Source organism: Elephas maximus, chromosome 13, assembly GCF_024166365.1.
Source record: "Elephas maximus indicus isolate mEleMax1 chromosome 13, mEleMax1 primary haplotype, whole genome shotgun sequence".
NCBI classification, from domain to species: domain Eukaryota; kingdom Metazoa; phylum Chordata; class Mammalia; order Proboscidea; family Elephantidae; genus Elephas; species Elephas maximus.
The window spans coordinates 62,747,241-62,764,003 of NC_064831.1; the positions used below are offsets into that span (position 1 = coordinate 62,747,241).

General features: G+C 39.0%; 1 protein-coding gene and 1 pseudogene across 1 annotated transcript in view; one reads left to right on the forward strand and one right to left on the reverse strand.

Moving 5' to 3' along the window:
* The window catches only part of ARIH1 (ariadne RBR E3 ubiquitin protein ligase 1), a 129,850-nt gene that overhangs the window by 21,380 nt on the left and 91,707 nt on the right, over positions 1-16,763 (forward strand). The gene's annotated exons all lie outside the window — the stretch shown is intronic.
* LOC126057217 (40S ribosomal protein S8-like) lies at positions 7,842-8,462 on the reverse strand (annotated as a pseudogene).

Below are 16,763 nucleotides of genomic sequence, written 5' to 3' on the forward strand. Positions count from 1 at the left end.
TTCTAACCCTCTCTACCCTCCCATCTCCTCTCCAGACCGGAGATGCCAACACAGTCTCAAGTGTCCACCTGATACAGGTAGCTCACTTCTCATCAGCATCTCTCTCCAACCCATTGTCCAGTCCAATCCATGTCTGATGAATTGTCTTCGGGAATGGTTCCTATCCTGGGCCAACAGAAGGTTTGGGGACCATGACCGCCAGGATTCTTCTAGTCATCAGTCAGACCATTAAGTTTGGTCTTTTTATGAGAATCTGGGGTCTGCATCCCACTGTTTTCCTGCTTCCTCAGGGGTTCTCTGTTGTGCTTCCTGTCAGGGCAGTCATTGGTTGTGGCCGGGCACCATCTAGTTCTTCTGGTCTCAGGATGATGTAAGTCTATAGTTCATGTGGCCCTTTCTGTCTCTTGGGCTCATGGTTATCGTGTGACCTTGGTGTTCTTCATTCTCCTTTGATCCAGGTAGGTTGAGACCAATTGATGCATCTTAGATGGCCCCTTCTTAGCATTTAAGACCCCAGATGCCACACTTCAAAGTGGGATGTAGAACGTTTTCTTAATAGAGTTTATTTTGCAAATTGACTTAGATGTCCCCTGAAGCCATAGTCCCCAAGCCCCTGCCCTTGCTCCGCTGACCTTCGAAGCATTCCGTTTATCCAGGAAACTTCTTTGCTTTTGGTCCAGTCGAGTTGAGCTCACCTTCCCTGTATTGAGTGTTGTCCTTCCCTTCACCTAAAGTAGTTCTTATCTACTAACTAATCAGTAAATAACCCTCTCCCACCCCTCCCCCCTCTTGTAACCACAAGAGAATGTGTTCTTCTCAGTTTAAACTATTTCTCAAGATCTTATAATAGTGGTCTTATACAATATTTGTCCTTTTGCCTCTGACTAATTTCACTCAGCATAATGCCTTCCAGGTGGGAATGCCTTCCAGGTTTCTCCATGTTATGAGATGTTTCACAGATTTGTCATTGTTCTTTATCGATGCATAGTATTCCATTGTGTATCACTCTCTTTTATCTGCTCATGTTTTTGAGGGGTTACAATAAGGAATATATATGGGAAATTTTTTCCTCAAACGTATTTAAACATGTGGCATGGACTTTTATTTTAGATGCATGTTAAATAGATCATTTGATTAAATAAAACTTGTTTTTCCATGCATGTGAACTTTTAAGAACTTTTAGTATTACAAGAGAAACGGAGGCATTTGGAGTAATGTTTACTAAAGAAGTCATCAAACAACAGTATTTGTTGGCTTAAACCAGCATTTTGAGATATTAAGGGTTCTTTTGAAAACTTTTAAAATCTTCTTGAAGTATGAATACTTGTTTGAATGGATTTGAGGCTACAGGAGGATTCTACGTAGCTTTTAAAGATGCTCTTAATAGTGTTGCATATTCTTTTAAGCCCCCAAAGTTGTCTTGTTTAGATGTGGTGCTAAGCAACCATTTTTACAAGGAAAGACAGGAAAATATAGAATGTTCAAATGCTGAAAATGATTTTTATTCAGTGATTCCAAGTATATACTCTAATCACATAGACCTGGGCGTTACAGCAGAAATTTTTGGTATGTATTAATAATATAACCATTTTAATTTTCATATAGAAAGCCTCCTGTTAATGTAATAAATGGTTTCTTGTGGATTAAATAAAAGGCAACCTCCGTTTGATGAGACTGTATGGTATGATTAGGAAACTGCCTGTTATATCTGTAACTTTTGATGCTATTAAAAATACTGGTTAATTTATTTTGCCTATTGTAGCGGTAATATTTCTGCTTGAAACAAGGGGGAATGATACATAAATTAAAAAGTTTATTTGGGGGATGCATGTGGGAGGGTTGCAGACGTCAGATTTAGGTATTTTACTACAGAATAGAGGTAGGCTTGTTTTCTTTTGGTTTCACCCTTTATATACTTTGGTTTTAATTTTTATCAAGTCTGTCTATCTGGCCTTTGCCGCTGTGGCCCATTGATCTGTCCATCTGTCTGTTACAGTGCATATTGGGTACTTCCAGAAGTATGAATTCAGTGATGCAAAGGACAGGCGGGCTGCAGCAGCAAAGGTAGGACAGAATCGTTCCAAAGACCAGTCATTAAAGGACCATTAAATACACATGCGCATACACACATTGGCAGCAAATGCTTCATTATTTAAGGGCACACGGTTTATCCTGTAAATCTTAATGGAAAGCCTGTTTTGACATGAGAAATTTTATATGTTTGTTTGTAAAGGGCAGTTTTAATATTTTTAAAACCAGAAGCCTACTTGGCACTTCACCAGCAAGGTAAATTGGCATTTGTCACTGTCTTAGTTTAAAATACTGAATTATAGAAGGAGGAGATGATTAAATGGAGGGTACTAATGATTTGCTTGATTCATGGACATGATTGATTTTCAGAAACTCTAGTGACAGGGGATCTCGTTTGTAAAACTGGGAGAAGCAGCAGAAAAGATAGATTGATCTGTCCATGTGTGTATATGAATATATTTATTTGTTGTTCAATTCTGGAATATTTTGATGAGAATGATCGAAATCTTCCAGGTTGTTCTTTAACTAACTTCTACAAGCGAGCTTAAGGATTTCGATTTAAATATTTGTACAATTTATTTAAATATTTGTATCTATTTACTCATTAAATGATAGTTAATAAATAGCAATTATTGGCTTCCTTTTTTTAATACTGGGTTATAATGGGAGATCAATAGTATTTTTGCACTTGAATGCTAGTACGTAAATCATAGGCAAGTTTTAAGAACTTAAGCAACACAATGCAAACATTAGAAGAAGAAAAAATGAAAGGCTTATATTTTGAGGTAAAGTGTTAGGTTGCTTTTGTGTTGTAGTATTGGCTGGAAAGTTGAGGTGCTGTAAAAAGGGACAACTAAATGATACAGATATTTGCATTAATTTTTTTTGATGTTATGCTTCTAAAAGGAGGGGGATAATGTTTTTCTAAATAGATTAATTCAGTGTTTCTCAAAGATTTTCAAATGAAAAGGCAAATAAATGATAAGATCTTAAGTACTCCCGGCTTCAAAGGCTTATGTACTTAGTAGTTAATACTTTAGTAAACTTTGTATACTATAGTGAGTAGAGAAGATCTACTCTACTGCCTCTTCAGTGTGGAAGCATATTTTGAAGTGATGTTTCATGGTATACAATAGTAAGAGTGTTTTGAATCTGTTGTATTAAGATGTGACATTTTGGTGTGTTCTGGGATGGTTTTTTATTTTCTTGGTCTTGGAATCCATTTTGGTTATTAACTTTATGCTTTCATATTTGGTGTTTAGTACCTTCTTTCAGATGTATTTTAGTTATTTTGTGGTCTGCTAAATAGAGCATAGTTTTTTTTTTAATGTTTTATAGTGTGGCAATATTACAATATTAGTCATGAAAGTGTAATTTCTTGGAAACAGTCAGTCCAAAGCAATATAAAACAAAAGAGTTCTGAATTTCAGAGACCTTTTTTCCAATCTTCACTCTGCCACTCTTGACAATTTAAAAATAACTTCTCTGCTTTCTCCTTTTTAAAATGCATGTTGGTGGTACCTTTAAAAAAAGTTGGTTAGTCTATATCTTTTTAAAAAAGGATTCTTAGTAAGTAAAACTGGGAGATTTTAAATTTGACCTAAATCCTTGCTCAGAAATACTTAATTGAAAAAAAAAAATAGTGCTTTCTTATGTCAATAAACTTTAATCTGCAACTGAATCGTAGGTCTTATTTTAGAAGAAAAAATGGTGAGTCATATTCATGCCCTTTCCACTTCCTGCTGTAGATCCACTTTATTCTGTAATTTGCTTTTTTTTTTCCTTCAGCAGCATATGGTGAATTTAACAATTGTATAAACCAAAAAAAAAAAAATCCAAACCCTTTGGTGTGGAATCAATTCCGACTCATGGTGACACTGCTGGACAGAGTAGAATTTCCCTGTAAGGTTTCCAAGGAGCAGCTGGTGGATTCAAACTGCCGACTTTTTGGTTAGCAGCCAGGCTCTTAACCACTGTGCTACTGGGGCTCCAAACAATTGTGTATAGTATTCTCTAATACGACTTTATCAGTTTCTATACCAGTTTCTCTGTTGATTCCGTGTTGTTGTCTCCTTCCTTTCTTTTTTCTTTCTTAACCTAACAGTCTAACCTAGAAGTGGGCTTCCTCCTTCCTAAGTTTTAGGTGAGTTTGCTGGACTGGAGCAAAGGCAGTTATAGTTTTTATAAATAATGCCAAATTGCTTTAAAAAAGGTTATATGAGTTTATCTTTGCACCAAGACTGAATTATCACTTTATTTACAACCTTGCTGACACTATTCTGAACCTTAAAATGTTCACTGGTCTGAGAAAGAAAATATTAACTGGTTGCTTTGATTTACATTTCTGTGAATTGCCTTTTCATATCCCTTGTGCCTTTTCTTAATAAGTTCTTAATATAAAATCATTATTGTGGCTTTTTTATCCAACCTGTTAAAAAACAAATTTTTAAGATTTGGGTGATCTGAAACCATAACCGGAGAGGGAAAAATTACTGGTTGACGCCCTGGAGTGGGAGACTTGGAAGAGGTGTGCGTAGTGAGCCCTTTCAGGAGCCTGATGAGTGAGATTAGATTATTGCCATGACCAAGTAGAGTGACACACATTCAAAGGTGTGTGGTTGGCCACCATCTTTGAGTGGGGCCAACTGGCAAGAGATTTGGTTGCTATGTAGTGCCTACACTGCCGTTGTTTTCTAAGAGAGAGATTAGTTTTCTAGCAGGGCTTTGACCCAGAGTTTTTCCATTCTGGTTATAGTTTCAGGTCACCCAAATATAAAAATTTGAGTCTGTTCCCGTGTCACTTCCTAGGCCAAGAACTCGTTCGAAGCCCTGTAAAAAAGTAAAGAGCTATTGTGTCTTCTAATGATAGCATTTATTACTTAATATACTTCTCTCTTTTCCCTCAGTTTTTTTAATAATAAGCACCTTTTTAAAAAATTTGTGTTTAAATTGTGATTTAGGTGAAAGTTTATGGAGCAAATTAGTTTCTCATACAAAAACTTATACACAGATTGTTTTGTGGCATTGGTTGTAGTCCCGCATTGTGTAAGCACTGTCCCCTCTCCCTTTCCTTCCTGGGTTCCCTGGTTCTATTAGACCAGTTTTCTTGTCCTTTACCACCTTCTCATCTCTGTTTTTGGGCAGGTGTTGCCCATTTGATCTCGTATACTTGATGGACCTAAGAAGCGCATTTCTCACATGTATCGTTGTTTTATAGGCCTGCGAATCTTTGGCCGGAGCCCTGTTGGTGCAGTGGTTAAGAGCTCAGGCCGCTTAACCAAAAGGTTGGTAGATGGAATCCACCAGCCGCTCTGTGGAAACCCTATAGGGCAGTCCTACTCTGTCCTGTAGGGTTGCTATGAGTCGGAATAGACTCAGTGGCAATGGTTTTGGTTTTGGTTAATCTTTGGCTGAAAGGTGAACTTCGGGAGTGGCTTGAATTCTGAGTTAGAAGGGTGCCCTGGGGGCTGTAGTCTCGGGGGTTCCTCCAGTCTCTGTCAGACAAGTAAGTATGGTCTCTTTTGTGAATTTAATAGCTTGTTCTTCATTTTTCTCTCACTCTGTCTGGGATTCTGTGTTGCAGTCCCAGTGAGCGTGGTTGGTAGTGGTACCTAGGTTCATCTGGTCTCAGGGTTGTATAGGCTGTGGTTCATGTGGCCCATTAGTTCTTTGGACTAATTGCTCTCTCGAGTCTTAGTTTTTTTTTTTTTTTTTCCTTCTTCGCTCTGTACTAGAAAACACTGATAGTTGTATCTTAGATGGCTCCTTTCAAGCTTTTAAGACCCCAGATGCTACTCACCAAAGTAGGATGTAGGACATTGTCTTTAAGAGCTATATTGTGCCAATTGACGTAGCTGTCCCTGAGTCTATGGTTCTTCTGTCTTTGAGCCTGGGAACTTTGTCGCATAAAGTGTTTAGTTATGTCTAAAAGGTTTCCATGAGTGTGCCACTTATGTGCTCTATTGTCTATATTAATATATGACAAGCTCCTGCACTCATGTGTTTAGAAATTTCTACCACCGAGCCTGTATCTGCCAGTGGGTATGTCCCCTTACCCTTCCTTCACCTCTTGGCATATCTATGTATCCATTCGTAGATTATTGCTTCTTGATTCTGTTGTTGCAGAATTGTCTGTGCTATAGTGGTTACCATAAAAAACCATTGCCACCATAGTAAAATTTATTAAGAAAACATCTGCATCCCACTTTGAAGAGTGGTGTCCGAGGTCTTAAACACTAGTAAGTGGCCATCAAAGATGCATACTTGGTCTCAACCCACCTGGAGCAAAGGAGAATGAAGAAAACCAAAGACACAAGGTAATTATGAGCCCAAGAGACATAATGGGCCACATAAACCTGAGACTACATCAGCCTGAGACCAGAAGAACTAGATGGTGCCCAGCTACAACCGATGACTGCCCTGACAGGGAACACAACAGAGAACCGCTGAGGGAGCAGGAGAGCAGTGGGATGCAGACCTCAAATTCTCATAAAAAGACCAGACTTAGTGGTCTGACTGAGACTAGAAGGACCCAGGGGGTCGTGGTCTCCAGACCTTCTTTTAGCCCAAGACAGGAACCATTCCCAAAGCCAACTCTTCAGGCAGGGATTGGACTGGACTATAGGATAGAAAATGATACTGGTGAGGAGTGAGCTTCTTGGATCCAGTAGACACATGAGACTGTGTGGGCAGCTCCTGTCTGGAGGGGAGATGAGAGGGCAGAGGGGGTTAGAAGCTGGCTGAATGTACACGAAAATAGAGGGTGGAGAGGAAGGAGTGTGCTGTCTCATTAGGGGCAGAGCAACTAGGGTTATGTAGCAAGGTGTGTATACATTTTTGTATGAGAGACTGACTTAATTTGTAAACTTTCACTTAAAGCACAATTAAAAAAAAAAGCCCTTGCCATCGAGTTGATTCCGACTCATTGCGACCCTGTAGGATAAAGTAGAACTGCCCCAAAGAGTTTCCAAGGAGCAGTTGGTGAATTCGAACTGCCAGCCTCTTGGTTAGCAGCCAGCTGCTCAACCACTGGCGCCACCAGGGCTTCCAGTAGTTAACGTAGTTGTACTTTATTCCTGTGTTCCTGTCAGCGTCCTTTCTTAGCCTTCGTCATTTGTGCTGCCTTCTCCCATATTGTGTGTTGCTTTTCCCTTCACCAGTATTAACTCGTACCTACTATCTCCTTGGTAATATTCCCTCCTTCCCCCTTCCGTTCCTGGTAGCCATCCAAGGGTTTTTTTGTGTTTTTTTTCCTATACTTAAACCTTTTGTTGTTATTTTATAAGAGTGATCTCGTGATTTCTTTTTGCGATTGACTTACTTCACTCAACATAATGCCCTCCAGATTCACTCATGTTATGAGATGTTTGGCGGATTCGTCATTATTCTTTATTGTTGCATAGTTTTCCATTGTGTGTATGTACCACATTTGCTAATCCATTTATCTGTTGATAGGCACTTAGGTTGCTTCTACCTTTTTGCGATTGTGGATACTGCTGCAATGAACTTGGGCGTGCACATGTCAGTTCATGTCACGGCTTTTATTTCTTTAGGGTATTTATTAGGAGTAGGATTACCAGATCATATAGTATTTCTATACCATCTGATATTTCTATTTCTAGCTTTTTGAGGAAATGCTCCATAGTAGTTGTACTATTTTACATTCCCACCAGCAGTGTATCAGAGTTCGTTTCCGCACATCTCTCCAACATTCGTTATTTTCTGTAGAATAAAAACAAAAACCCAAACCAGTTGCCGTCGAGTCAGTTATGATTCTAAGCACCTGTAATACGTGAGCTAAGAGGAGGATTTCATTTGCCTTTCTGAGTGTTGGTTTCCTGCTGATAGAACTCCAGCTTCTTGCCTGCTAGCACACAACCATCTGCTCAGCCACAAAGCAATACATGCAAGAAGCTTGCTCTGCTGGAAGGACTTGACTCCTCCAGAAGATTGCTGATCTTGACATTCTTTTTCCTTGCATCTATTTTTTTCTGAATTCTTTTTCAATTGCTTTTTGTTTAAAATCTCTTCCTCCTCAGGAGTCAGTTTGTCCCCCTTTTTGAGGTTCAGGGGTTGTGCATAGCGGGACCCTTATCACTGCTGGAACTGTATGCTGTCAATGAGCACTATGTGGTTCTTCACCAGGGCCTTAGTGTGGGCCGGCTCATTATTTGACACATTGTAGACAACATCGATGATCCTGGTTTTGTGAGTACAGCACCTGGAACCCCAGGAGAAGTTCTTTACCTCCAGCCGTGGGGCGCAGTACTTCTTGTTGCTTCATCTCACACAAACTGTATGCTACTGTGGGGGCCATTCTTATAGTCGGTAGCCAGGTGCCCCAGTTTATACTCCCACTTCTTGTGGTAAGATTTTCTTTTGCCCCCGGTCTGGTGGTGCATAATATGCTAGTTGTCCCACAAGATACCCATTGTTTGGTGCTGGCTAGAAAAAACTTCCATTAGCTTTTGGTTTTATCTCTTTCCTTTCTTTCCCCCTATCTTTGAGAGTCACACCCTATATCAGCTATGCCTTTATGTTATCAGTCCTTTTTTCTGTAGTAATAACCAAGAATTCTTAATTTGTTTATAGTTTAATTTTAAAATTGATAACCATTCATCAATTTTGTGACAGTCCAAATAGTATGTTAGGATTATCATTATTGCTTTTTTTTTTTTTTAACAGGCCTAATGTCAAATGTTACAGATTTTACTAAGGCCAGTGCTTCTAGTGTCAAGGTAATTTGGATTGTATTTACCCTCCCGGAGTTCTCCAACCTGCTCTTCTAATCAGAATAACCTTCTCCCTAAGCTGATTTTATAGCTCTCAACCATGGACTTTACCACTGTTCTTGTAGGTTGGATCTACTCTTTCTTAGATCCATGTCCTTATTTACTCTCATTTTCTATACTATGTCCTTAATTTTACTCCCACATTATTCTTCTTAGAGTAGTACTCATTGTGGCCCTGATAATATTCAAATTTGATTGATAGATTGCTAGATTAGAATTTTAATAAATCTGATCCCAGTCTGGTTTTCATTTCTTTGTAACTCTGTGTGTGTGTGTGTGTGTGTGTGGAAGTTTCAGCCTTTTCTGTTTATCCTTGGTGTCCTAGAGAGATGTGTGTGAATGTTCTGATTCATTGTGTTGGACCATTTCACCTGGAAGACTTGTGTCCTTTTAAAGCTTTGGGAAACTAAATTCTGATACTGCTTTGGTAATTTTCTTCTCTCTCTCTCATTAGCAGGATATTAAAAACAATGGATAACAAATAATTTATGAGTGGGTACATAGATATGTAGGCTCAACAGATGGATGGCGTATGGAAGTAAACCTATGTGCATATATAGATTTGGCAGTGGATATTTCTACATATGCATTTGTATGTGTTGCAAATATATGCATGTATATAACAAAACACAGGGGGCATAGTTATGAAAACGTCTTAGAACATAACCAGACATTTTGCAGGACTGAGTTACTGGGCTTGAGGGCTAGGGACCATAGTCTCGTGGGACATCTAGGTCATTTGGCATAACATAATCCATAAAGACAGTGTTCTACATCCTGTTTTGATGGGTAGCAACTGGGATCTTAAAAGCTTGTGAGCGGCCATCTAAGATACAACTTTTGGTCTCTCCCATCCAGAGCAGAGTGAAGACAACCAAAGACTCAAGAAAACAATTAGTCCAAAGGACTAGTGGATCACATGAAGCATAGCCTCCTCTAGCCTGAGACCAGAAGAACTCGATAATACCTGGCTGCCACTACTGGCTGCTCTGATTGGGATCACAATAGAGGGTCTTGGAGAGAGTGGAAGAAAAGTGTGGAACAAAATTCAAATTCATTAAAAAAAAAAAAAAAAAAACATACTTACTGGTCTGATACAGACTGGTGGAACCCCCAAGACTGTGGCCCTTAGATACCGTTCCCATTTGGAACTGAACCCACTCCCAGAGATCACCTTTCAGCCAAACAATGGGCAGGCCTATAAAGTGAGCAGTAATATCAGTAAGGAATGAACTCCTAAGAACATTCAAATATACGAGACTGAAAGGGTAGCATTTACTTAAAAACAAAGCTCAAAAGGTAGGAAGGGGTAGGAAAGCTTGGCAAATGGAAACAAACTAAGGGTGGAAATGGGGAAGAGTGCTGACACATTGAGGGACTTGCAACCAGTGTTATGAAAAATATCTGTATAAATTGTGGATTTGGAAACTTTTGTTCTGTAAACTTTTACCTAAACCGCAATAAAATGTTTAAACAAAAAAACTACAATGCATAGTGGTTTAACTAAAAATGATGATAAAACTATAGAAGAAAGATGGAGGGGTGCATATGGGAATGCTAAATCCTCATCTTTCACATTAAGGAAATAATAGGTAATATTTAAAATGGAAAAAATAACTGAGCGTAATTATAATGTTTAGAAGAATAATAAATATCACAGCCAAAAGAGTTCGGAATGGTTGCCGCAGAGGCTTAGAAATTAGGAATGTCTGAGATGTAGCAAAGAAGACCGTTAAATGGCTGCTAACCAAGAGGTCAGCAGTTCGAATCTACCAGGTGCTCCTTGGAAGCTCTATGGGGAAGTTCTTCTCTGTCCTGTAGGGTCGCTATGAGTGGGAATCGGCTCGACGGCAGTGGGTTTTTTGGTATTAACTTCTCAGAAGCCCTTGTGGTGTAGTGGTTAAGAGTTGGGGTCCTAACCAAAAGGTCAGCAGTTAGAATCCACCAGGCGCTCCTTGGAAACCCTGTGAGGAGGTTCTACTCTGTCCCCTGGCATCCCTATGAGTCGGAGTTGACTCGACAGCAGTGGGTTTATTAAATTCTAAAACTGTGTACATGTATCAAGTAAAACTTAAATTTTAAAGCAGTGGCTTAGTCCAGTCTATCATCAAAGATCCACATTTAATAATATCTTCATTCTTTAAAATCCCCTTAACAAGTATATATATATAGAAGTATTTTTAGTCCAGATATGCATTATATGCCTTCGTGAATGGAGGAAGATTCCAGTTGTCTGTGCTATGTCTTCCTTTTTCATTGAGCTGTGTGTTTTGAGAATTAATTGGCAAGAGAATGTACTGAAGAAGTACTTGGGCTGTTATACTTGGTTATAAAACTTTCCTTTGGGCATAGGAGTGTATTTATGTCTAATTCAAGATTACTTGCGTTTGTGACTACTATTTGAGCTTTAATGAACCCTGGTGGTGCAATGGTTAAGAGCTCAGCTGCTAACCAAAAAGTTGGCAGCTTGAACCCTCTGGCTGCTCCCTGGAAGAGATCTCGCAGTCTGATTTACAGCCTTGGAAACCCTATGGGGCAGTTCTACATTGCCCTGTAGAGTTGCTATGAGTCGGAATCAGCTCAATGACAGTGAGTTTGGTTTTGGGTTTTTTTTTTTTTTTTTTGAGCTTTAGAGAAGTCTGTGATAGCTTTTTTTAGGGTTTTTCTTAGAAAGTTTGAGAGACAAATTTACTTAAATAAAACCCCCACACTCGTTTTAAACAAAGTAAGTACTTGCTTTTCAAGTAAACTCATTCATGTTTATGCTGTACAAAAATGATATACCATAAATACATATGTAATATAAGAAGTAATCTGTGAATTCCTAACCAGACTCCTATAATAACCCCTACGTGTTTTAAGTTGCTATGACAGGAGGAGAAGAATAGTAGTAAAAGGAGGTGGCTTGAGAAAATACTGGTTTGATCTGGTCAAGTTAGTTATTAAGAAGCAGTTGGGAGTATCTCTTTTTCTAAGTTGCCTGCAGAGGAAGAGGTAACTACATACAAAATTTATTAACAATACTCAGTTCACCTTACAGTGGTTGTGTTAGTGAAGAAGTGGAGGTACATTGAATTGAAGTCAGTCACATGTCTTGTGGTTTTTGGATGGAATATTTTCAGAGCGTGCCAGGATAGTTACGTAGAATGCTAATACTTTAAGCTTGATAGTTGAAACCAGAATGAGAATGTGAATAGATAACTGAAAAGGTTATTTGTTGTTGTTGTTACTGGCCATCAGGTTCATTTCGACTCATGGTAACTCCACGTGTGTCGTGACAGAGCTGTGCTTCAAAGCGTTTTCAAGGCTGTGGCCTTTCAGAAGCAGATTGCCAGGCCTGTCTTCCGAGGCACCTTTGGGCGGGTTCTAACCCACCCAGAGCTAGTAAAGTGCTTAACAGTTTGTGCCATCTGGGGACTCTTGACAGAGGTTACTGAATAGCCTTAATTTTTTCTCAATTTTGGACCACCACAAAAATAGTAAGGTGTAGCATGAGGTGGTTTATATGGAATCTTCATTGGTGGTTTAGATTAGTTCCATTGTGCCGTGGCAGTTTGGGATTAGTTACCTGGTTCTTGGCCTTACCTTTAGTTTTTAACTTTTATATATGTAGGATTTTTTTTTTTCCCCCTCCTCAAGGAATAGCCAGTTAAGAGACCAAGAGCCAAGAAAATCTCTCCTGAACAGAGTCTGATGTAATGGTAAAGGTTTACTAAGGTTGTGTTTGTTTGGGGTGATTGGGCTCTTGATTAACTAGGTGCAAAAGCATAGAGTGCTAAATTAAGTTTTGAGTTTCTTTTTTGATGTAAGATAGAAGTTTTACCTTACTGTTGCATTGTTTTTACTGTTGACATAAATATACCCCTCCCACTACCCGTGCCTCATCTGTGTTCGCAGCCAGATTTTTACAGAAGAAATCAGATGATTATGCACAGTGAGAACACCCTTCTCGTCCAGGTACAGAAGCATTGTATGTATGTATGTATTTACTTATTGAACACTGATTAAACTCGAAACAACCTCTACAGGTGAAATCTTTCTGACTCCAAATTTGGTATGACCTGGTCTGCATAATTTCTTTTCTAAAATACACGTACAGGGACAAGTGAAGAACAGCAAAGCCAAGTTGAGTGGCCGTTGATGGGTAGCTAGCTGGCTGGGTGCAATCTTTAACAGGTTTTGGTGCATCTACATTTGCATTTCAGATGCATACCTCAGCAGACTTTCAAAGTGAGTATCATAGGTCTACAAGGTTAGAGACATTTGGTTAAAACTTGTCAATGTTAGATTCTGTTTTAAAACATTTCCAGGAGTGGTAAGCAAAGGAATGAAGGCCCTGCCTGTGTAACCTAGGAAGCACCTTCATTGGGAAGGTCTCCCAAGAGCATTACCCTTTTACCCTTCCTTTTGAGATCTTAACCTTCTTTGCGGACAGTTAGTAGTAAATATCCCAAACTGGGAACTTTGATGATTAGTGTTGTTTAGTTATAAGTTCTTTTTTTCTTTTAATTGTGCTTTAGGTGAAAGTTTACAGCTCAAGTTAGTTTCTCATACAAAGATTTATGTGCACATTGTTACGTTGCCATCCGTATAATGTGACAGCACACTCCCCCTCTCTCTCCACCCCGGATTTCCTGTGTCCATTCAGCCAGGTTCTATCCCTTTCTGTCTTCCCATCTCGCCTCCAGACAGGAGCTGCCCATTTAGTCTCATGTATCTACTTGAACTAAGGAGCATAGTATATACGAGTATCATCTTATTATAAGTTCTTTTGAAATGTATATTACCTTTAAGCCATCCTAGGATTCTGTGGATTGTCTCCCTCCGACTATCTAAGTGTCTCTGTACCTACTGGGCTAGAAAGCCAAAAACTTTATTTCTCAGACTACTTTGCATTTAGGATTCTGGATGTGAAATAGATATATACAGGTAGTCCCCGACTTATGACAGAGTTCCGTTCCAGTGAGTGTTGTAAGTCAGGTCTGATGTAAGTTGAATACCTCTTTTTTTTATTATTGCCTTTTATCAGTATCTTTATAAATATAATCTTTGTATTTAGGGCTTGGAAACATTACATATAAACATACAACGCTGGCATTTTGTCAGTTGTAATAACTCCATTTGTGGAAAGTTCTGGGTCATGGGGATTATCTCTGGGAACGAGGGTGGCATCTCTAGTCAGACAATTAGTGAGAGGTACCTGTACGGTCCTTCTTTTCTTTTTTTCATTCGTATGTCGCACGGTAACGTTTTACTGTTTCCCAAATCTATCAACTTTAGCAAAGCGATCAGTGTTTGGGTACATGTTTTCAAGCCCCTGATTTAGTTTAGGAAAAACTTCAGCTAATCCTTTCACTGTAAACATTTTTTGACAACTTCTCTCCTTCCTCCTCCTCATTATTTCTTTCTGCAGCATTTCTTCCCATTTCAAAATCTGTTAAGTCCTGATCTGTCGCTTCCACTTCTTTATGATAGTGGGCTCTTCCACATCGGCGATACCAAAATCAAAATTCATTGGTATTGCCATTTGGGGATTTTTCCACCGGTATTTTCCATCGTATTATCCTAATCAAATGCTTGGAGTGTTTTCACATAACTAGCAACTCTTTCCCATATCTCCTGTATTAATTTTCCCATAACTTTCTCCCAGGAAAATGGAATGTTCTGGATACACAGAAGAATATTATAATTCTTCCAAAAATCGTGTAATGTACGTTTGCTATTGCTTCAGGAAACATAGTATGTAGGTAGTACGCCTTGAAGGTGGTGGTTGCACCTTGATCCATAGGCTGAATTACAGCTGTCCTGTTGCCAGGGAGATACACCACTTCCACATCTTGATTGAGATCATCTATGTGAGGAGGATGTCCTGGGGCGTTATCAAGTAGCAGCAGAGTCTCGAAAGGAATGTTCTTTTCAAGGCAGTAAGAGTGCACTTGTGGGATGAAACAATTGAAAAACCAGTTTTCGAATAACACAGTTGTCATCCAGGTCTTCAAGTTACTTCTGTAGTAGATGGGCAACTTATTTTTGTCAGTGTTTTTGAATGCTTGGGGGTTTTCAGAATGGTAAACAAGAAAAGGCTTTAATTTAAATCCAGCAGGATTTCCTCCAAACAGCAGCATGATTCTGTCTTTAAATATCTTGAAACTAGGCATCAACTTGACGTCTTTGTGGAAACAGTTGTAAGTGCAGTTTGTCATAACTTGAATACATCTTAAGTTGGGGATCATCTGTATATGTGAGGTTTAAAAGGAGCTGATCTTTTCTTCCTTTTCTGGGTTTTTTGGCTAGGTGATAAAATGAAGATGTGAAGTTTTTCTGCTGCAGCAGAAATACAGTGTTGCATTGCCCATTCTGCAAGAAGCATTTGTGACAAAAGCAACAGCTAGAATCCGTTCATTGTGTACATGCCCTAGTTTCATGAGTGTCTACAGGCAGTTGTGGCAGTGGCAGGGGTGACTTCCTGATCCCGACTTTCTAATCCTTGGATCACAGTTATCTGCCGTACATTCTTGAATAAAGTTTTTCCATTGGTGGCTTAAGGAGCCCTGGTGGCACAGTGGTTAAAGCACTCAGCTTCTAATGGGAAGGTTGGTGGTTCAAACCCACCAGCCACTCTATGGGAGAAAGATGTGGCAGCTGGCTCCCATAAAGATTTATAGCCTTGGAAACCCTATGAGGCAGTTCTACTCTGTTCTAGAGTTGCTGTGTGTTGGAATCTACTGATGGCAGTAGATTATTGGTGGCTTCAGTGGGAGAGCTCCCTGTGATTCAATTCTGGTGGTCATTCCTGGGCCCTTAAAGCCACACTTTTCCAACTATTTCAACAATTAAGTGCCTGATCTTCTTTATTAAAACACACCCTTTTTTGTTCAGTATGTTTAGTGTTTTCTGTCCCCTGCACCACATCCTGACTGCTCAAAGTCAAGAGCATCCTTTGGTGATTTTGTAGATTTTTTAGGTGGTATTGTATGAAATTTGGATGCATTAAAGATTTTATTGTATGTCATTGACTAAGCATTAACTATATTGCGACCTTTTTATGACTCTTGTTATAAAGCTCTTAACATTTATTTACTTTCAATGGCAAGAAAAAATATACCTGAATTACACAATTTGGTTAAATCTGAGGAGAATTTGGAAATTAAACCTTTTGTAGTTGCAGATAAATGTAACTCTCAGATTGTCACTTTCTATAGCCAGTGTCAGTTCTTCTTATACTTTAATGTATATACAGATCACCTCTGGAACTTGAGGGTCTAGCTGAAATGAAGATTCGGAGCTGCCCCATAGGGTTTTCAAGGCTGTAAATCTTTACAGGAGGAGACTGCCGCATCTTTCTCTTAAGGAGTGGCTGGTGGGTTCAAACTGCTCACCTTTTGGTTAGCAGCTGAGCACTTTAACTGCTTTGTCACCGGCACTGTCTCCAGTATATGAGGTTTGGGGTCTGTAATTACGCATCTCTAACAATTCCCAGATAATTGTGGTTTTGTGGACTGTACTTTGAGTACCAAGGCCTTTACTGTTTAGAGATAATTATTATAAAAGTAATATTTTAAATTTCTGTTCATGTGTTTATAAAGTAGGAAAAGCCCCACCTCTTTTTACCCGTTTACCAAACCAATCCCCAGGGGTCATAACAAGGAGTTTTTCTATATATCCTTCTAAACTTTTTCCATTGTACATTCAATATACCATAAATATGAATATATATAACTGATATTGTTACATTTAACAATGTCATGCCTCATTCAGTAGCTTACTTTTTTTACTCAGTAGCATCTCATAGATACTCTTCCATGTCAGTGCATGCAGGTCGACTTTGTTTTTTAGTGGTTGCATAATATTCCAAGTATGGATATAGCATAAGTTATAACCAGTCTCCTCTTGGAAATATGTAGGGTATCTTTGCTTTATTGTTCTTTCAAACTATGTGGA